The 22,824-nt window shown below is 43.2% G+C and overlaps 1 protein-coding gene and 1 pseudogene across 5 annotated transcripts in view; both read right to left on the reverse strand.

Moving 5' to 3' along the window:
• The window catches only part of ADGRG2 (adhesion G protein-coupled receptor G2), a 120,297-nt gene that overhangs the window by 85,802 nt on the left and 11,671 nt on the right, over positions 1–22,824 (reverse strand). For all 5 annotated transcript variants that reach the window (XM_075539629.1, XM_075539628.1, XM_075539627.1 and 2 more), the window contains exon 2: positions 844–886. The gene's annotated coding sequence lies outside the window, so the exon portion shown is untranslated. The remainder of the gene's footprint in view (positions 1–843; positions 887–22,824) is intronic.
• Positions 19,844–20,008, reverse strand: LOC142435147 (U2 spliceosomal RNA; annotated as a pseudogene).

Genomic DNA, 22,824 nt, shown 5'->3' on the forward strand with positions numbered 1-22,824 from the left:
TGTAGCAACATGCAAGCCTCCCCTGATGGACAGGTGAGTCAGACTGAGTGAAAGTGGAGTACTGGGAAAACCAAACTACCCACCCACACCCAGTGCCCTTCCTTTCTTTTATCATCACACAATGCCTATACCTGTCAAAAGTCCCAGCTTGGTCATCTACTGGCTGTATGACAGTGGTCAGATATTTCAAACTTATAACAACGATGGGAGTTTATCATGTAAACTAAGAGAGAATAATGATATGCCATTATCATTATAACCACTAGTTTCTCTGTTTGCAACATTTCAATGATTTCTACCAAGGAAGTCCCAGAAACAATAAATATTTGTGAGCTCTAAAGTCCTAAAGACTTGTACACATGCAGCTTTGAAAGTCTCTTACCAATCAGAATTCTGCTTCTAATCCCATTCTAGGCAGAAATTTGGGGGCCACGAGACGTTCACACTTTCTACTTCCAACCTGAGGAAAGCTTTCAGAGACAAGGAAGCAAAAATCCCAAATAATTGGAAGCAAAGGCTTCTTCTCCAGATTTGATGATACACTATCATTCCAAAAATCTGTACCTGTTGCTGCTTGTCTCTTCCAAATCAAATGGGTTACCAATTGCATTACCAAAAAGAAATGAGTCAGCAACAACCCCTCGCCACCCCTCCCCCCCCAAAAAAAACAAACACGAGGAGATAAATAAAGACAAGGGGACTCAAAGCCGGAGTGAGGTGCCAAACAAAAAGAAAAGGGTTGTTATGGGGGTGAGGAATTGGAACACAAGTGGACTTTTGAAAATACACTCAATATTTTCATTGTTTTTACAACATGGTTCCCATGGGCATGGCCTCACTTACCTGACAGGAAGTTCAGAAGAAAAGATGGAGAGACTGCAGAAATCTGAAAATGAAAAAAAAAAAATCAGGTCCATGGAAAATGGGCCTTCCTGGCACCAAAGTTTCGATACGACAGTCAGCCCACCAGCCAAGAGCCCAGCAATCCCCTACTGTGTAGCAAGCTTGAACTTGGCAGGAAAGTTACAATAAATAGAAAGGGAGACTGAAAACCCTGCCCTTAAGGAACTTATTATAAACTGGAAGGAGATGCCCAAAGCCAATTTAGGGGCTGACCATGTTAATGTTTTAGTAGCATATATTACTGCTCAGTCGCAGGTTTCATGAACAACACCTAAGGATGCTGGGGAGCTCCTATGGGGTACAAGTGATTAATGATCTTGGCTACTAATGGGTAGGCTGGAGGGTCAAGTCCAATCAGACTTGTCTCAGGCCTGGCAATCTACTTCCAAAGGATCATAGTCATGACAAGTCTTTGGAGCACAGTTCTACTCCGGAGCACAGCTTGTTGCTAGGAGTTTAAGTCAATTTGAAAGTACCTGCTTTGTGTATTTGTTTTTTAAAGCAGCTGCCTTTTGTTAGGGGCACTGAAACAAAGCCGTGGGCAGGCCAGATCCAGGATGGGGCAGTCCATTCTAGACACCATGTGTTTGCTACTGGTCTTCTCTGCAACATAAACTCCTTAATGTCAATGATTGGATCATTTATGTCTCCTATGACCCCAAGGTCATAGGGTGACTCTTTTTTCCAAGGCCATAAACCTTTACTGGGGCAGAAAGCCTCACTGCTCTCCTGTGGAGTGGCTGGTGGGTTTTGAGCCTCAGATCTTTCTTTCTCCACCCAAAACAAACACATCAAAATTAACTGTCATCAAGTCGATCCTGACTCATGGTGACCCTATAGGACAGAGTAGGACTGCCTCTGTGAGTTTCCGAGACTGTAACTATTCACAGTAGTCCGTAGAAATTTTCTTCTTTCTCCTGCAGAGCGGCTGGTGGTTTCAAACTTCTGACCTTCAGATTACCATCCCAATGCATAACCACTATACCACTAGGATTCTTTTTTTGTCCAGAAAAGAGCCAAATAAATAACTGTTGATTGTGAATTGGGCCCAGAGTTGAAAGGGTAGGAGGTGGAGGTGCCTTATTAATAATTAGAAAAGCATTAGCAGTGACTCAAGTGAAGGAGAAGGCCAGATGCATTCTGGGGGAATGAAACTGTTTTCCCACCCAAGACAGAGATCTTAGTATAATATTTCATTATTCTTGACTTCAAAACTAAAACAGCAGTCCAACTTTTAGCTTGCAGATGGTAGGCATGTCACACATTGGTGCCCGCCCCCACCCCCGCCAACACACACCTTATGTAAAATTTAGATATGTTGTAGCTGTTGTTAGTTGCTGCCAAGTTGATTCCAACTCATGGCAATCCCATGTGTGCCCCCTTGGTGGGTCTGCACCACCAACATTCTGGTTAGTAATCCAGCACTTAACCATTTGTGCAACCTAGGGACTGAACTTCAAACATAGGCATAAGGATTTTGAAGTCGAGATTAGAAAGAGGAAGCATTGTATAGTCATCTTGTAACCAACCGACTCATTCCTGGTTGCAGTCAACACAAAGTTAACTCAGAAGCTCTATGCTCAAAGATATACACATTCAAACCCAATTCACTGCCACAGAGTCGATTCTGACTCTTAAGGACCCTCTCAGACAGGGTCGCACTGCCCTTGTGGGTTTCTGAGGCTGTACATCTTTACAGGAGCAGAAAGCCTCATCTTTCTCCCAAGGAGTGTCTGCTGGTTTTCAAGTGCCGACCTCATGGTTAGCGGGCAACTTGTAACACAGCACACCACCAAGATTTCTTTCAAGAAGGAATACAGAGCGTGCATTCAAAGAGGAATTAAAGATTTGTGGTGAGTTTCTTCTATGGATTGCAATATATTCTTTAAAGGGGAAAAAGAAGGGAATAGTTCTTATTAAGTGTTCTTAATAAATTAAAGTCCAATATGCCAGAAAAACTTCATTAAGCAATGTTTAAAGAAGATGAAATGAAGGCCAACCATTCTTGTTTGCCCTGTCCCAGGACAAGCAAATTACAAACACATGTCCCAGGGCTCAATGTGAAGTCAGTGTAGGATTAACAATTGAAAAACATTAAAGCAATCAAACAGAGAAACAAGTCGATGATGACTCGAATATGGAAATCATTACATTGAACTTTCGTGAAAATGGGATTTTTCTACATAGGGATTTCTGATAATATTTTGATGACATTTCACCAGTCTGGCATACCATTTCTTGCAAAACCTTATTGAGAACCACAAGAAGCATGCTTAGTGGTTGCTGGTGGTTATGTTTTATTGATGCACAACAGAAAGCTCAGTTTCTCTGGGACTCTTTCATATAGGAAAATAGGGCAAGGAAACAAGGAAATTTATTTTGCCCTCTGAGTGAAAAAAAAGTTAAAGCCTAATAATATCCAAAATTGGAGAGTATGTGAGAAAAAGAGAGCTTTCACATATCATCTTGATATTTTAAATGACCATACCATTTGATCCAGTAGTTCTAGTTCCAGAAATTTTCCCTGTATGAATATTAATAACACAAAAAGTACACAGCAGTCACTGCAGAAAGCTATGCAAAGAAAGATATTGGATTGAGGTAGTTAGCTTATTGTGCCACCTTGGCCGATAAACACATGTGGAGTTAATTGAAGGACAGAAGGATAAATGGCTCAGTGAGCCTTGCCTTTCTAGTTCCCGGGTCTCTTGCTTTCTGATGGTTGGACTAGGGTGCAGCTGCCTTAGCCAGTTTCCTGCTTCAGCTGGCAAGGCTCTTCCTGCAAGACATCCCTGAGGAGAAGCCACATAGACCTACCCCGATGCAGCTCTGGGTGCTGGAGCAGCCGTGTGGAGACCCCTGCCAGCGCTGAGATGCTTACATGCTCACTGATTCGGCTTTCCTCCTGCAGTTGGCATCATAGTGTGTATTTTGTGAGATGGAGGAGGACTTTGTGGATTGGTGACGAACAGAGGGGTTAATGTTGGACTTGTGGGCTTGGGCAGCACTGGGTTGGGATGTTTTCTTTATATAAAACTCTCTCTTATATATGAGTTTCTGTGGATTTGTTTCTCTAAATTATCAAGACTAATACAGGCAGGTTGTGGAAAAGAATTTCAAAAGCATTTATGCGAAAATGACTGATAGCCACAGAGGTCTAAATTTAAGACCTACCTATTCTTTAGCTTCTAGAGCCCTCCCTATCCTTTTTGACACCACACAACCACCATATCCTTTATCTCCTCCAGAAGCTAAACCAGAATCTGCATCCAATCAGGACCAGCACTTCAGTAACAAAACATAGTGACTGCCAACTTCGGGGCTTCTTACATCATTGAAAGCAAAGGACAAGTCACAAAAGGAACTGTATCAACTTACGTAAGACATGGCTCATACACACAAGCTTCTCAGAGAACAGCAAATTCACCAATGGCTAGAACTAACCGAAACCTCCCACAGATGCAGAGTGCCCCAAACCATGACATCAGGGAGGCTGGGAATGAGTCCAACTTCCTCTATTTATGAAGTTGGCTAGACCCCAGGGTAATACCTGCATGAAGAGCAACAACAACAACAAAAGGTGGGGTGGGAGTCAAGCTGACTTTACAAGTGGTTCGGATGGGAGGCGAATTATCTCTGAGTGTCCTTAGAGCCCTACTCCAGGCCCTGGGAAGATCTCCGGGAAGCCACATACAAGACTCAGAACTTCAGGCTCCTAGGCTGGTTGGTCAGGCGTAGCGTGGCAGGCCATGCTCCAAGCATCCCAAGGACAATCAACAACCCTACAGGGGAAGTACACAGGCAACCGCAGCCCCGAGCAGTTGGCCCACATCCTCGAAGGTCACATGACACTGGTTCGAGGGTCAATCAAAGAGGAAAACTATGATTTGTAGCCTGTTGGCGGGTTCAGCCCTGCATCTGGAACATGCTGGTGACTAATTAGCAGTGACCCAGACAGAGGGGCAAGGGCTGGGTGGCAGTTCCCTGCGATGACACCAACACCACAGAAGAAAGAGCAAGAGGACAACGAAGCTTTGAGAAGTTGGGAATGGGGCTTGAAAAAAGCAAAGAGGCATGTCTTCATGCTGGTAGGAAAAAGAAATCGCACAAAAGAAGACCCTGGCTAAGGTAGGCTTGGGGATATATACAAGAGATGGGATGGTCTGGGGCTCTGACGCTTCATTGTTTTAAAGTGGTAGTGTCATTGAGGAACCAACTAAGGTGCTTCCAGAACCTGTGGTGACCTTCTTACTGATTAACTCAAAACTCACTGCCATCCAGTTGATTCTGGCTCATAGCGACCCTATAGGACAGAGTAGAAGCATCCCTGTGGGTTTCCAAGGCTATAAATCTTTATGGGAGCAGAACGCCTCCTCCTTCTCCTATCGAGTGGCTGATGGATGCGGACTGCTGACCTTGAGGTCAGCAGCCAGATGTGTAACCCACAACACCACTAGACCCTTTCCCTGTTGGTTCCGTTCCGATGCCACCATTCAAGATGGATTACATTGTGAGAAGGTTCTGGAGCACTGTGCAGATAAAGCATTCAACATTTATTGAAAGACGACTATGGTCCCACTCTCCAAGAAAGCATGTAGGGATGGTGTGTACAGGAGTGCCTAGCTAAGGGGACCACTGGGGCAGGTGTCACAAGAGTTATCCACAAGCTCCTGTCCCGGGTAATGATGGAAGCACCTAGGAAGGGTGCCTTATCTGGTCTGGGGAAATGGATCCAAGAAAACTTCCTCCAGGAGATAACAGTCAGGCTGCAACTCCCTTGCTGTGAAGAAATGGCAAAAACAAAACAAAACATTCCAAAGAGAGGAAACAGCCTGAACCGACTCTCAGAGCCAAGGGGCAGAGTAGGAAGAACTGATTATTGGTTTGAGCAATACAGAACATGGCAGAAAGGAGGAGGTCGGGGAGAAAGAGTAGAAAGATCAATGGAAGGTATTACAACTATCATCTACACAAAGACCAGGCAAAGCCCACACTGCACGTCCAGATGGAGGTTAATATAGATTATGAATAGTATCCATTATTATTCTATGAGCAGCTTTACTTATAGAGAGAAATTGGTGACTTGGTATTCTTCATCTTTACCAAGGGCAGAAGGAGCTAGCAGGTTACAAATTGGACCGCTAAACTCAAAGTCAAAGTTTTGAAACCACTTACTGCCATGGAGTAAATTATCTCACAGTTATCCTGTAGAGGGTTTCCAAAGATATAAATCTCTACAGGAGCAGATAGCCTTAACTTCCCCTGAAGGGACTGCTGGTGGGTTAGAAGTCCAGCACTTACCGGGAGGGCACCAGGGTTCATTGGAAGTATAAAAATAAACCCCAATATACAGAAAAGTAGTTTATAAGAAAGAGTTTTAAAATATCAATGAAATAATATTAAACAATATTTTTCATTTTAATTCAGCCATGATCAGCTGTGTGGTTTATCCTTCACCATCTTTTCACTATAGGAGAAGGATCCCATTCCTTTAGAGGTAGGCCAATTAGACAATAGTCATTGCCTTTGCTAGATCAGAAACAGACGACTTCTCTTCTCTGAACATATTATGTTCATCTTTGAAAAACCCCTTTCCAATTCTGCTGAACTCAGAGCAATTGTTCTGACAATAATTTTAGCTCTTTAAACACTTTCAGGAATTGCACGATTCACCCCAAATTTGGGGCTATCACAAAGCTGATACAAATGGCAGCTTGTCACCCTCTGGTTGTTTGGCACTTTTTTCTTTACATTATATTATTTTTACTGAAGTAACAAATGCAAGGGAGTAAAAATGCAGTATTTCATCGAAAGTATGATGAGTCTTATAAAATAAATGAATAAGTAAGTAAATATTACAAGTATAATTATGTCCATTTTTATACCTATGGACAGTATGAACATTACTAGGGGCCCTTTAAAAAGCTGTTATGCAGATGGATGTTAAAAAGAGTAATTTATGAATGATGAAGGGTTCATGATGTAGGGGCGAGTAGGGAGGGGGGGAAAATGAGCAACAGATATTAAGGGCTCAAGTAGAAGGCAAATGTTTTGAGAATGATGATGGCAACAAATGTACATATGTTCTTGACACAATGGATGTATGTGAAAAGAATTGTACAAGACCCCAATAAAATAATTTAAAGAAGAGTAAGGAATGTAAATGTGTGATTTCCACATTGGGCCACTGCCCAGCCATCCACCTAAGAGAGAACCCTGATCACTAGTGCCATTTTAATGACCAGTTTGCTGAACTCAACAAAACAGTAGGTATCATTTCTGCTGAAATGGTGTGAACTGACTGAATCCACCACTTGTAAGAATTATGCCCAATCTTAAGAAGTAGTGCATGTACAATTGTTTCTTTGGCAGCCACATTAATTTCTTATGTAGTGAAAAGAGCACTCATACACTTGAGTTTTACATGCAAGCCTTATGTTCATACACAGTTAACTAGCAGTGAGCCTCGTCTTCGATTTAGATAAACAATTCAATCCCAGTGGCCAAGCTTGACATTTTCTAGTTAATTCTTCATGCCTAACCCCACTGGGCATTTTTCTCTATTTACATTTTGCTTTGCTAGCGCATTTTCAACAATGAAACAAAATGTGGTTAAAAAGTCTACAGATGAGGCAAGAAGACGCTATTATATAAATAGGATTGGTCATACCAAGTAACTTAGAAAGCCACGTATGTCATATTTTCCTTTGTTTAGTATATCTTTGTTGTACATTTGACACTATTTAGGCTGGCGCAATATTTTTTCCCTATGTCCAAGTATATTTGACACGAGATATACTAAACACTTAACTGCTCCTTAGTTCAATTCCAGGGAGTAAATGATGAGAAAACTCTTGCCCATAAAATGTTTATTACTCCCACTGGAAATGAGTAAGATGTTACACTATTATCCAGCCTTGTCTGACAGAGAAAGCATAGAGGATAGGGAATTGGCAATTTATTAGTAGCATTTTTCAATTCGATGTGAGGGCCTCAAACTCAACCTTCAGATAGCTGTTTTTCTGCTGACTTTGCCAGTAAAAGAAATCTCTAGCCTTTCCCTTTTGTGAGAGATTGTAAAACTGGTCATAAACTCTTTCTTTCCCAGTATGCTTGTCCATTTGCAATGAGACTTGGTGTATAGTTCTCCACCTTTTGAATTGAACTGACCATGTGATAGGCTTTGCCCAATGGTACGTTAACTAATGTGATTCAAGCAGGTTCTAGAAAACACATGGGCATGGACGTTTGCTTGCTTTCATCTTGCAACTCCAACCCACCATATTGATACATAAGGAAACCGGAGCTAGCCAGCCAGAGGGCAAAACTCCCATGCCCAATCACCCCCAGTGCGTCAACCAGCAATTACCCAACCCTTAAGAACATCTAGCTGACTGGCAACTGGCAGCAGACTGCAAATGCATATATAAGCCCAACTGAAACCCAGAAGAAGCACCATCCAGTTGAATCTAGCCAAGATTTTGGACTACAGAATTGTGAACCAATTGAACAGTTGCTACATTAAGCCACTAAAATTTGGGTTGCTTTGTTATCCAGAAAAACTAACTTATAAACTCCTTTCTTATTTTGCTTCCCCTCCTCTCTGTCTTTCCTCCTGTTATTGGTCCCCCATTCCATCCCACCCCCACCCCCCCACTTTTCTTTCTATAAGTATCTATTTAAGGGCAAGGCTTGAAATAGTTTTCGTTTTAAACTTGCTTTGTTTCCTTCTAACCTTCCTGTGAAACTCACAGAAGCAGATTTTGCAGACCTTGTTAGGTAAGATCTGTGGGCCCTACTCATAGAAAGATCTATGAAGATTTCCTGGGGACCAGCAGACCCCAAGGTTGATTCTTGGCAGAGTAGTATGGCCCATCTTGGGGCATGTGCTGGGGAGAATCACCCTGGGAGAAGCATTTGTCAGTGAGTGTGTATATCATCCATACACTGGGTAGACTGAGTTGTGTTTTAGCCCTTTACCCACTACTCCTTGCCACCAGAAAGCCCCAACCGAACCAGTTGTCATCAGGCCCAACTTATGATGACCCTGTACACTTCAGAGGAGACCAGTGTTCCTTAGGGTTGTCAATGGCTGTGGTCTTTCCTTCTGAAGACCTTCCGGATAGACTTGAACCCCAAACCTTTCAGATAGCAACCTAGTCCATTAATGATCTGGACCATCCAGGGACTTTCTCTTGCCACGACAGGGGTTGTGTAATAAGAAAATGGACCTTCAAGTCAGACATTTAAGGGTTAAAGATCCCCCCTTTCTCTCAAATGACTCCTCAGGCTAAGGGAACATAAAAGATATTTATGACTACAGGAAACAACACAGTGGGCATGGTAAAAAGGCTTAGATTTCCACTTGTTTACTACGGGAATCAAAGAAAATCAATAGGCTCATCTTGCTAATGACATCAAACAACTCTGTAGAGCTCAAAAGCCTAAAGAAGGTCATTTCTTAAAATGCTTTTCTTTCCTCTTCCACATTTAGAGTCTGTACTCTATTCCCACTCTTGCTTATTTTTTTCTCCTAGAATAATGTTTTTTCGGATTTTTTAAAAGCTTACTTTTCCCTGGTGTCCTGGAACCTGCCACTTGTTTGTGGTTATGGCATTCATGTTTAGAAAGGTCAGATTAGATGTCAGGATTGGATAAATGTTCATTTTCTTTTTCTGAGGTCTCAAATGAGGCCCCTTTCTCCCTTGGCGTTTCCTGGACAAGTTCTCTTTTTCTTGAGGTACATGTATGAATGCAGTTCCCATTTGACCACCCAAACGTCAGGTGGATAGAGTCTAAAGGTTTCCATCCACAAAGTATAGATCAGAAGTATATCCTCAGGAAAAAAAGTTTCTTGTTTTTTCAATGCATGGCCTCAAGCATTTCATTACCCGATATTCCTCCATGGAGTCACTGGGGGTGCAAACGTAAGATCTCTGGGGTGCTGATGGAAATGTTGGTGGCTGAGTCCACCCAGAGGCACCTTAGAAGAAAAGCCAGGTGATCTAATTCCCTAACTGTGTGTGTGTGGAGGGTGGGGGGCATGGAGAGAGAGAGATATCAGCCTAGAAAGCCCTACAGCAGCGGTTCTCAACCTGTGGGTCACAACCCCTTTGGGGGTTGAACAACCCTTTCACAGGGTTCACCCGATTCATCACAGTAGCAAAATGACAGTGATGAAGTAGAAACGAAAATAATTTTATGGTTGGGGTGGGGTCACCACCACATGAGGAACTATATGAAAGGGTTGTGGCATGAGGAAGGCTGAGAACCACTGCCCTGGAGTTACTACTGGTGGAGGGAGTGGGGAAAGGGGGGGTTTGCTAATGTGGCATTGATTTTGTTGAGAATGGTGGTCACATCTGGAAAAGGATAATCCATGTCACTGCACTATACATACGTGTAGAAATTGTGGACTAGGCCAACATTTTGTTGTATATCTTTTCATCACCACCCTAACAACAACAAGGAAGTCACGGAGGAAGGGAGGGAGGGAGGGAGCAAAGAAAGCAAAACCCCTAGGAAACAGTTCTACTCTGCTACCCGGGAGGGAAGCTGGCCAGAGGCAGCAGCATCTGGACCGCAACTGGTTATGAGCCTAAAATGTCTAAGGAGAATGACTTGTGCTCCTCATTTGTTCTTAATAGCAATGGGCCCTTCCATTTCTGTGGCGACTCTTCCTGGACAAACTGTGGTGACTGACTTTATCCCCACCCAGTGCCTTGAAGTTGACCCTGACTCGCAGTGACCCTGTGGGACAGAGTAGAACTGCTCCATAAGGGTGCCTAGACTGAACCTCTCTACGGAAGCAGCCAGCCTCAGCTTTCTCGCTCAGAGTGACTGGTGGGTTGGAACTGCAAGCCTTTCTATCAGCAGCCCAATTCTTAATCCACTGCAAAGTCCTACCCCTGCTCAGTGCTGGAGGTACACTGGAGAGCAAGAGAAAACCCAGCCTTCGCAAAGTTTTTGGTCTTCTGGAAGTGGTAGAGATGGGAAGATATCATGCAAAAATGTACACCAAAAAGTGTCAAACTCCAACTATGAGAAGTGCCACAAAGAAGAGAGGCTAGCCGTCACTGTGAAGACAGCAGGGTTGGTTATAAGAGGCTTCCCATGGGAATGAAGCTGAAACTGGAAAATGAATGGGAGGAGTTACACAGCAAAGACCTTATCACCAAGGAGAGGATCCATTATGTTCACAAGACCAGTGGCAGGAAGGAAGACAACGTGGGGAAGAAAGTGAATGAAGGCCAGGGTGGGCAGGACAAAGGTGGCAGGGAGAAGGCCAAACCCAGATCACATGGGGCTCAGTGGCCAGGGTAAATATTGGGGTCTTGGTTCTAAGAGCAATGGAAAGTCCCCCAGAAAACTTTCAACAGAGGGTGGTGTAGTCAGAGTCACATTTTAACAAACTTCTCTCAACTGCTGAATGGAAAATGGATTGGAGGGAGACAGTGGACTTGCGAGGTCCATTCTGAGATTTCTGCTCTGAAAAGCTAAGTGAGTCAATAAAACATAAATCCAAGGGCAACCCATGGAAATGGAGATTATGGATTTGGTTGTGTGGTATGTGCCCCAGTGCACGCACGTACACACACTGAGATCTGAAATATACCATATATACTCAAGTATAAAACGAACATCAGTTGAGGCCCCGAATTTTACCACAAAACTGAATGAAAAATATGCTGAAAAACTCGGCTTATATACAAGTATACATGGTACTGAAATGTAATGAGATACATCAAAATAATCATACAAAAACAGATGTGCTTGATGCCAAGGGTCAGCAAATTTTTTCTATATTAAGTTCATAGAGCAATTTAAAACCCCCCAAAAACCTTTGAAGGCTATTTGGTCTCTGGGCAAACTACTCAATTCTGCTCCTGTAGCTCCACCATTGCCACAAACACTCTTTAAATCAATGAAAGGTTGTATTCCAACAAAACTTTATTTACAAAAACAGGCAGCTAATGGGACCAATGGTGCAGGACCAGGCAGCATTTTGTTCCATGGCACAGGGGTCAGTCAGTCCAGCTCCATGGCGGCTTGCAACACCAAAGACATCTCCAGTGTAGCTAGTGAGGGAGAGCCCCACTGTGTCTGGCCTAGAACAATACAGGAGCATCAAGATAGGATGGGGCCTATTATTGCAGAGACAGGGTAAAGGGGGGAGGATGGGGAAGAGAGTTCCTAGGAGGGCTTTTGTCTAGATTATAGAATTGCTCGGCTTCCCCTTAGAAGCTGCAAGCTGTGCCATCTCAAGCAACTTGTCTATATCCAAGCTAATCTTCTAGTTGTTGTCTGACTAGCCTTTTCCTTGTTACGATGATGATGATTAATGTTTGTCCCCTTCCCCCATCAGGATATTCTATCTGAAAGCACCCAAATCAGCTGTTCTTTTTGTTTGCCTTGCTTTCTAATGAGTCTCCTTGGCTCCACCAGAAATGGAGTTTGCTTTGAAGTCTGAGTGGTGTGAGGTAGGGTGAGGGAAGCCTGAGAAGGCCTCCAATGATGGAAACTCCTCTATCACTGTGGAACTTGGTTACAGCACCAAGCCCCGGCCTCTCATCAGAGCAGGGTCATCCATTTTTTCCTTTTTATAGAACTATCCTTTTGAAACTGCCCAGGGTTGAGATTTTTCAGTGTTGGGTTGTTTTTTTATTTCCAGGAGACCTGGCAAACAACTTGACAAGTTCATTGGTTTCCATTGACAGCCTGAATGGAGTCCTCTGCAGATGGCAACACTGTACACACAAACAGTCCATAAAAATCCTACCTCCCACAAGCGTCTGGGCCCTGCCATTTCCCAAATGACCCTCCTGCACTCATACACCATGGGTGGCTTCGCAGCATTTTAAAAAAATTATTTTTCCAAAACGGAGGTGTTCCAAGTGGTGTGGGAGTATCCTTTTTCCTTTGCAGAAAAGAAACTCACTCTCTGGCTGTTTGAGAGCAGACTGTAAGTGTCAAAGCTACTCTCAAAATCCATCACTTGCACAAGACCCCAAAGTCTCCATGATCCCTGAAATGCTTTGAACCATCTTGTTCCAAGTTCTGGCACTGAAACATACTGAGCCATAAGCAGTGATCATCTGTATTCATTGAAGCCTGAACTTGATGGAAGGTCATCAAATTTTCTATGAGATAGGCCATCCTACAGAAGTGGCTGCTAACATGGGTGAAGGGAGACAGCGGTCAGTGTTAAGACATGAAAATAATAATAATTTATCATTTAACAAGGGACCACAAGGGGGGAGGGGAAGAGACACAAGAGGAGCTGATACCAAGGGCTCAAATAGAAAGTAAATGTCTAGAAAATGAATATGGCAATATAGGTACAAATATGCTTGAAACAATTGATGCATGGAATGCTGTGAGAGCTGTAAGAGCCCCCAATAAGATGATTTTTTTAAGTGACTGCTACAAATCCTTCTACCATCCTTTCCTTGATCAACAATCCTCCTAAGGTTAATATTGATTGGCAATTCACAAAATCTTAGGAAGTGACTGGCTGTTCCTTCCTGAGAACTCCTGTTGCCTATCATTTAACTTTCCTCTCCATCCCTGAGATCTGCAAACCCATCTGTGGTCTCTTGCTCTTCAGTGCCACCCTTGCCAGAGAGAAGACAGGAGACAAATTGAAAGTGTCTGCTTCATAGTCACCTTCCACTGCTTTTGCTTTTCTGTAAAATGGTGCATCTGTCCCTGCCATAACCTAGGGGAACTCTCCTGGGGATCAGAGAAACTATGTTCAGCTTTGTCCTCAGCATGCCTTTACACCTGAACATTATATTCCTAGAGGAGACAATGATACAGGAAGAAGATGCAGTTTTCTCCATGTCATAAAGGAAGCCCTCAATTTAAAAGAATGTCACTACATGGCCATTTCTATGAAGACATCCATTTTGGCACAAGTCCGCCTAGGACTTTGCCTCAGGCCAGGAAACCTGACCTCCCAGTGTGTGTGTGTGGAGGGGGAGGGGGGCATTCCTTTTCAAGCAGTCCTTCCCCTCTGCTTTCTAGCTAGTGTTTTTCTGTTTGGGTGTTGGTTAGTTTCAGATGAAAATATGGGAGAAAAGCGAAGGAACCGAAATGCTAACAGGAAGGAACACGAACCGTCTGCACTTGGTTATACTGTCTAGCTACAGCTACATGGTTGAAACAGAAAATGCATTCCTTTTACAAATTGCTTTCTTCTTGATAGACATTCAAGATGCCAATGCTGGGGGTGGTGCTCTAGGTGGACTACAGCCAAGGAAGTCTATTTGTCCCACCTACTCAACTCAGACTCAAACTCAAATCCACTGCCATTGAATTGAGCCCGACTCATAGTGATCCAACAAGAGAGGGTAGAACCACCTCATAAAATCATTACAAGTATTAGTGGCTTGCTAAAATCTTTATGTTAGAGTGTGGTAACTATCAAATCAGAAAATAAAGCAGGGAAAAAGAAATTGTGCATGGAAGGGCATGATTGTAATTTGAAAGAGGAGGCCTGCAAATGGCTCACGGGAAGACCATCTAAGCCTCAAGCTCGCTGGGCATGTTAGGAAAAGAATCCTCAATCACCTCTTACCCTGGACAAACAAAATAGCATCCAGCAAGAAATTAGTCTGGATGTAATGGGGCCAAGTAATAGGTCAGAAGAACATTCAGTGAAGGGCTGCCATGTCATTTAGGGAAAAAATGACAGCCAAGGTCTCAAATGCTTACTGTGGCCATGCATAATTCATAAGTGCTTTTTTTGTATTAACTCATTTAATATCTGCAATGACACTTGGTGGAATAAGCATATCATTCAGTGGTCCAACTGATGCACTTGAGACTAAAACAAGGCACTATGAATTAATGGCGAAGTGTGATGAAGAAATGATATGGTGTCTGGCTATAAGATAAAGTAGCATCTTGGATCTTAAAGACTTATCTCAAAACAAGCAGTCATCTAATTCAAGAGTCAGCTAAGTCCATTCATAAGAAGCACATCAGCCTGTGTGATCCAAGGATTGTAAACAATAAGATCCAAGCCTGAAGGGGGGAATTCTAAACACTCCGCTTTCTGAACCCTTTGGATGAGAGTGAGACCCCCAATCCAGTGGCAGAGTCCTTATGTGGATTGAGTCCCAAGTGAACTCCCTCGGTCTATAACCTAGGAAGGAGAGCAGTCCTAATAGCAGACAAAGAGCACTGTAAAGTAGTTCGTAGACTGGAATATAATACCTTTTAATTCGATTGCCCTTTGGATCCACTTTCTATTTATGCTAAGCTATTAATATCCTCTGATTTTTTTCTTAGTTTGAGGTCTTCCTCTGTTTTATATGATCATCATTGCCGGGCCCTTTCTGTTGGTGTTCTTTTATCTTGTTTTGTGTGTTTTCTGTATAGGGAAGCCAGGATCGGTTAACTGAAATAATAATTACCTGGGCTCGTGAAAAGGGAGGTTGTTGGAAAAGGGGTGAAAACACCAGTGGGTCCAAAATGTAGTGATGATTGCACAACCCTTCTTAGTACGATGGGACTATTGAATTGTATTTTCTCACAGTTCAATAAAATAGATAAATAACTGCGGGGAAACCCAGAGCTGCGCCAGGCAAACGGCTAAGAAGCTGTGAAGGAGCCTTGATGTGCCTCAAATCTGCAGTGTGAATCCACCAGTCACTCCACGGGAGAAAGAGGAAGCTTTCTGCTCTCGGAAAGCTTTACCACATCAAATAGCCAAGAAAGGCAGTCTTTTCTGCTCTCTAGGGTCAAAATGGACTCCGTGGCAATGAGCTTGAATTCAGAAGGCACATTCATATGACTACAATCTAGGAAAGGAAACTGGTGCATGGAAAGGTTAGATAACTTGCTGGACGTTACAGAGTGGAAATTTGAATTTGGGCAGCCCAGCTTCAAATGCCTACACAACCATTGTTTTTTTTTATGTTTGTACCCTAGGAAGCTTCTCGTGATGACAACCTTGATTGTATGCATCACTGAGGAGTACGAGATAAGGAGGAGATAGGCAGCCCCGAACGCTCAACACTACACTTTGACAAGGTTGGCAACCACATTCATGTCTTTAAGCATCCATTCTATCCCTGGGAAAAGAAACAAGCCCAACCTCAGAATGCTGCTGTCACACAGAGATGAGACAGTGTTTGCATAGTGGCTCTGAAAGAGCTAAATCATAACAGGAACATTTTTTAATGTGAGTTTATATAAAATGCTGTATTTTCTCTGAAAAGGGTCAGATAGGAAATCTTCTCTCTAAAAGACAAGGTAGTAAGTATTTTCGGTCTTTCAGCCCATCCAGTTTACTGAGCTCTGCTAATGGAACACAGAAGCGGCTACAGATCATCGGTAACCAAATGAGTGTGGCAGTTCTAATAACACTTGTTTCATACCAACATCCGTGGAGGACTCGTCTGGGCTCACGGGCCATAATTTGCCAACCTAGAGTAATGTTATTTACAACTGCAACCCCTCAGCACCCCCGTACCTCTTCCTAGATTCACTTTTCTCCATAGCTAGTGCTATGTACCATGTGACAGACTCCGTCTTTTAATTCCTTGTTATTTACTCCCCCTGCTAGAAGTTAAGCGTCACTGGAGGCCCAATTTTTTTTTTCTGTTCAGTTTATCAATGGATCCCCAGTACCTATAAGAGCACACAACACATAGTAGGCACTTTATAAATATTTGTGGAAAAACACATAGATGATTGAATGGTGAGATGGTGGTGAAATCGACCTAATAGTGGGAAAAGAAGGCAAGTAAAGAAGAGAACAGAGAAAGATCACACCTAACTATCTAGGCAAAGAAGGACTACGCCAAATGAACCCAAACTCAACTTTGGAATTCCTTGTAGGCAAGTGGGGGATAAAGGATTATTTCCAAAACCAATTTTGTGGGTTGTGGAAATGTGGAAGAACGAAAGCCTTATAAAACAATTTCCAAAATAGTTGGTTAAAAATTAAGGGCTTAAATGAAATGAATTATTGGCTTGGTTTGGGTTTAGTGAATAGACTAGTTTGCGGTTTGTTCCAGATCAACTCATTCTGTGTGTGTGTGTGTGTGTGTGTGTGTGTGGTCACTCTTATTCCCTCCACTCCCTTGGAAAATGTGGGTTCAGTTGCTCACTGGGAATGAGTGGTTTGGAGGGGACTGTAAGGAATTGTTTTCAGCAGGTTTCGAAGGACAAACACTTATCTCTGTGCCTAATGTAGTTCAGGGATTCACATAGCTTGTCAGCCTTTTGGCTAAGGTCAAGTGTAGTTCAGGGATTCCCAGATTGTGTATTTGTTGTAGGCAATTTCAATAAAAACCCTAGCGAGGTTCTATATGGCACTTAGCACAGAGTGTATGTGCAAGAAAATGGACACTATTATTTGACAGAGAAGTGAGGAAAGGAGGCCTTGACTTCCCTTTTGTTACAACAAGCCAAATAATGTAGTATTTTCAGAGTTCAACAAACAGACCAGGTAAGCACATTTCAGGAAACCTGGAAGCAAACGAACGGACACTTGATACAGAGACGTAGGTGCCAGAGTTGATGCAGTTCCGGAGGGCAAGGCCCAAACCTTCAATCAACGGTTCTGGAGCAAGTAGTCATCCCCTCCTAACAGCAATCCACACGTAGGTCTCCTTTTGCATTTCCATCGGACTGAAATGATGTTGAAAGTCAATCCTTAAAACTCGAAAGGCACAATCTAAAACAATCTTGGGTCCTCAGAATAAGGACGCTAAAAACTACAAGTCGCAAAGGGAAAAATTTGACTGCATTAAAAGTTACAAACTTTGTTTATCAAAAACGCTATAAAGATAAACCCCAGACTGGAAGAAATCTGCAACATACAAACAAAGCATTTGTGTTCAGAATATATACAAGACTTCTACAAACCATTTAGGAAAATGCAGACAATTTTGGATGATAAAAATAGGCAAAAAGCTTGAATGAGCATTTCACAAATATAAAATTTAAATAGACAGTGAACATTAGCACTCGGGGAGACACAGATTAAAACCAAAAGACATACCATATCAAGCCCATCCTATTGGTAATCCTGAAAAGTCTGATTATGCTAAGTGTTGGAGAGGTTGCCAAATGTTAGGCTAGAATTATATGTCTCCCCAAAATGTGTGTTAGAATCCTAATTCCTGAGTGCAATCACTTTCCATAATGTAATTGGACCATCTTCCATAAAGCATTCTAACACAACGTGACCACTAAACATCACCGCTTCGAATTTTAAAAACAAAATGGATGTGAAGACACACGAACGAGAGGAGACAGATATTATGTAATGATCATCTGCAAGTCAAGGAGAGAAAGGATGCCTGGGAAGGAATCCACACTACCGAGACCTTGGTTTACATGTTTAGCATCCAGAATTGTGAGATGGACCCTCCGGAACCCTAAGCAGAGAGATGGTACTGTCTACAGATGGCGCACTATGGCTGGTGTAGAACAAGATCGTGACAAAGACTGCAGGCCACCTTTCCAAACATAGCTGTTTGGCATGGGTTCTGAACATGAGCACTACCTCATACAGGAGTCTTAAGACATGGAGTTTTGAGGGGAAAAGGTCAGGTAAGTGCATACTTCTAAACATATCGAAAGACTAATAACCCTGATTTGGATGGCATCAAATTGACATAAATGCACGGCAACTTCATGTGTGTCAGGGTGGAACTATGTTTCATAGGGTTTTCCATGGTTGGGGTTTTTTTCCCCAGAGGTAGGTCACCAGGCCTTCCAAGGCACCTCGGGGTGGACTTGAACCTCCAATGTTTTGGTTAACAGTCCAGTGTGTTAACCCAAGGACTCCAATTTGGGCCCAAGTAGAACCGAAATAGCCTAATATGCATTGATAGGTTTACAATACGCAAAAGGTCAGGTACAGTGCCAGGCTGGGGAGGGGGAGCAGGAGGAAGGGGACAGGCTGAAGCCACAACTAGAAGCCCTGAGAACTGAGGCAAAACTGGAATGTCCTTGAAACTTATGCCAGGGGCCTCCACACAGTACTGTGAAGGCCAAGAATGGAGGCCATCACCTAGGGGCTGTACAGTCAGCCCACAGTAAGGCCAGTGGAAGGAAGCATGGACGTAAGATGCAGCAGGATGTGGTTTGAAGGGGCCACAAGATGTGGTCTAGGGCTCTGTGACAGAACTCAGAAACACACTCCCCAGGGACAGAAGTGTCTGCTGGGGAGCCTAGAAAACCAACTCGGCTGACATAATCACTCAGGAACGCTTTCCAGTCCAATGAATGGTTGCTATCAGGCCAACAAAAGATCTCTACACTGATGAAATCCCCTTAAGACAAACTCCACGGGGCTCCCAAGCCATATAAACCCCAGCCCCCTGCCACTAAGTCAGCTCCAACTCTGCCTACCCCGTGTGGTACAGAGTAGAACTGCACTTGGCTGTATCTTTAGGGTAGAAGATTGCTAAACCTTTCTTCCACTACCTTTAGGTTGGTAAATAAAATCAAAACAAATCCATTGCTGCCAAGTCGATTCCGACATAGTGATCCTAATGGACAGAGTAGAACTGTCCTATCGGGTTTTCAGTAAATCTTCCTGGGAGTGGACTGTCATTTCTCCCACGAAGCAGCTAGTGGGTTTGAACTACCAACCTTTCAGTTAGCAGTCAAGAACTTTACCCCTGAGATGCCAGGGTTAGTAGATTGGTGCAAACCATTTGCACACCACCGCCAGGAACCTTATAAAATATCCTAAGCGGGACTTCATAAGTTCTCACTGCCATTGTGTCAATGATGACTCAGTCACCCCCCGCCCCCCCGTGAGTTTCTGAGATATTAGCTGTTTACTGGAGTGGAAAGCCCAGTCTTTCTCCTGAGGAACTGCTGGTTTTGAACTTCCAACCATGTGGACCATAGCCCAGTGAATAATCAATCACTACACCAATAGGGCTCCTTGAGGTTTTATCCCACCCGCAAGGGGTGCACCATCTCTAGGCACTGCAATACCAGGTTGGTATGTGGAGTGGATGGAGTAAGCAATGCATTTCATATATTGTCCTCAGATAGAGGACGTATCAGATTTTAAATCTGATAAGAACAGATACTAGACTCGATCTTAGCCAAAAAGCTGAAAAGTTATCCTTGGGGTTTTATAATAGGGGCAAATTCCCTTCCTGAACCTGGCCTCACAGACCCTGCCTTAGTTTGGATTCCTCAAGAAGCTGACAGAAGTTAGCTAAGATGAAAGTGCAAGTAATATATTTACAGGAGCACTGGTGTCATATTGTTGGGGGAGCTCATCCTAAGGTCGGCAGTTCAAACCCACCAACTACTTCTCCAGAGAAAAGATGAGACTTTCTACTTCCACAAACAGTTACAGCCTCAAAAACCGTAGGGAGCAGTTCTACTCTGTCCTATAGGGTGTGCTGAGTCAGAATTGACTGGGTGCCAGTGAGTTATTGCACATTTACCAGACTACAATGTAGTATTAAGCATACTATAAGCACTGGGAAACCAAACAATTTGTGTGACTTGCTTTATTGCTCCATCTGCTTTATTGCAGAGGTCTGGAACCAAACACACGATATCTCCGTAGCGCTGCCTGTAGTATCTTAGGTGGAAATGCACATTTTCAGCCGGAAGCTATGAAACTAGTCGGAAGCTATGAAAATAAGGGAAGAGGCACCCCTCCTCCCCTGCACTTTCAGAATTCACTGTAGACAACTTGTCATGGTACATTCTTTCCCAGTCTCTGAAAAAGATATAACTCAAAGATGATTGCTCAAGGACCTGGACACCCTCTCTTGGGATGTACACCTCTGCCTCCCAGTTTCCAGTAAGGAGATTGCCATAACTATGAGCATCTTGCCTTAAAAATGTTAGAACATTAGGAATTTTATCTTGAAAACGCGAACATAATGGGTTGTATCCCCTCACCTGTAGGAGGGATCTTCAAGCAATTTATGGAAAAATAGAATTGAACCATAATGGAATTTTCCCACCAGCTTTTTAAGGGTCAGACTCCTTTCTATCTTTGCAATCTTTTGGGGGGAAGGTCTATGAAGCAGTCCATCCTGCATTGATGCTCTATTTAGTCATAAAACGTTTCTTTCTCTTCCCTGTTTCTGGAGAGATGTATTTGGGTTGAGAGTAGCTTTTATTTTCATTGTCTTTCCTCAACTGGGTGACTGGAGCTTAATCCTTCTGAGCTTCCTTTTGGAAACTGATGTAGAATACCTGTTTCCACATTATCCCACTTGAGGTCAAGGGAGCTGGGGTATTTATCTACCCATTTTCTTCAGTCACAGGGAACTGTATCTGGGTGGACGGGAAGTGGCAAAAATGTTAATAATATTAATCCTTCCACCCTGCCATATTGGGTATGTCTTAGGGGAGAAAGACTAACAGGAACTTCACTATCTCTGAGTCAGTTCTGACTCATGGTGACCCTATGGGACAAGGGTCCTATATGTAATCCCTATGCCCCTGTGAGTTTCTGAGACTGCAACTCTTACGGAAGTAGAAAGCCTCTTCTTTCCCCCTCAGAGTAGCTAGTGGATTTGAACTGTTGACCTACTGGTTAGCAGCAAAACAAGTTAACTACTACGCCATCAGGAATCCTAGGGGAGTGAGGTAGTTAGTTTGTTGTGCCAACCTTGCCAATAAACACATGTGGGATTAATTGAAGGGCAGAAAGATAAGAGGTGCTGCGAGCCTCACCTTTCTTGTCTCTGGCTCTTGACCATCGGACCAGTATGCGGCTTCCTTGCTGGTTCTGTGCCTCAATTTGTAAGCTACACTACCTGTGGGACACCAAACCCATCAACTGTGTCACTGTAATTTGAGATTCCTTCAAGACCTGCTTCGCCACACCATTGGAATTTATATCTCTTGAGCTGGGGACTGTTGGACCCTGTCATCTGGCTGACTGTTAGTGACCAGCCTTGCTGTTTGCTGCCTGTGCCTGGATAGCCTGAATTGCTCTACAGAGGACTACATGGCAGCCCTCAAGACTTGAAGGACTGCCAGTGTCCCACAACTGTCTCATGGGAGTGAGTTGCACTGAGCCATTTGTACTGCTTTATAATTTAATTAACTGTGTATTTCTTATGTTATCTATCTGTATAAATATATATATAATTATTAGGTTGTGTTTCTCTAGAGAACCCGGTCTAACACAGGGAGAATAAGAAACCTTAAATTCAAACCTATAGAGACACATTTATTAAATTTTAAGACAAAGACAAGACTAAAACACATCCAACTGAGAGAGCCCATTATCATGAAGCCATAATGGTGCCCAAGGATTCACAGAAACAAAGCCACTTGAATAGGATAAGGAACTTGTGACAAAATCATGATTGGTAGATCAATTCATCGCAGTTAAAGGAGGGAATACGGAACCTCAAAAGGAACCCTGATTGAAATATGTACACTATTGCAGAGAGAACAAGCTTACAGGATTAGTTCAGGGCCCTCCGACCAAAGCAGTGAGGGTATTGCTCATGACTCTTCAACCCTAGTCCTTAAATTTTCAGGGAACCCTGGTGATGTAGTAGTTACACATTGGGATGCTAACTACAAGGTCAGCAGTTCAAACCTGCTAACTGCTCTGCAGGAGAAAAATGAGGCTTTCTACTCCCATAAACATTTATAGCCTCAGAAACCTACAGGGCCAATTCTACCCAGTTCAAAAATCAGAAATGACTTGATAGCAGTGAATTTCTTGACACTCCAATTTTTAGCAAGGGCACATGTAGGCAAGTCTCTGAGGGCTAGGCTGCCCCTACCTGGACTGGCTCGGGGCATTTTAGTAATCCACATTCAAGCACACTCTGCCAGAGGGCAAAGCTTTTCCCACTGCCAGTCAATGGACCGGAAGGACTCAATGGAGGCTGAATCTACGTGGAGACTCAAAATGGATTTAGGGCTCCAACTGGAACTGGTAGGCTTCCA

The sequence above is a fragment of the Tenrec ecaudatus genome, chromosome X (assembly GCF_050624435.1).
Source record: "Tenrec ecaudatus isolate mTenEca1 chromosome X, mTenEca1.hap1, whole genome shotgun sequence".
In the NCBI taxonomy this organism is placed as follows: domain Eukaryota; kingdom Metazoa; phylum Chordata; class Mammalia; order Afrosoricida; family Tenrecidae; genus Tenrec; species Tenrec ecaudatus.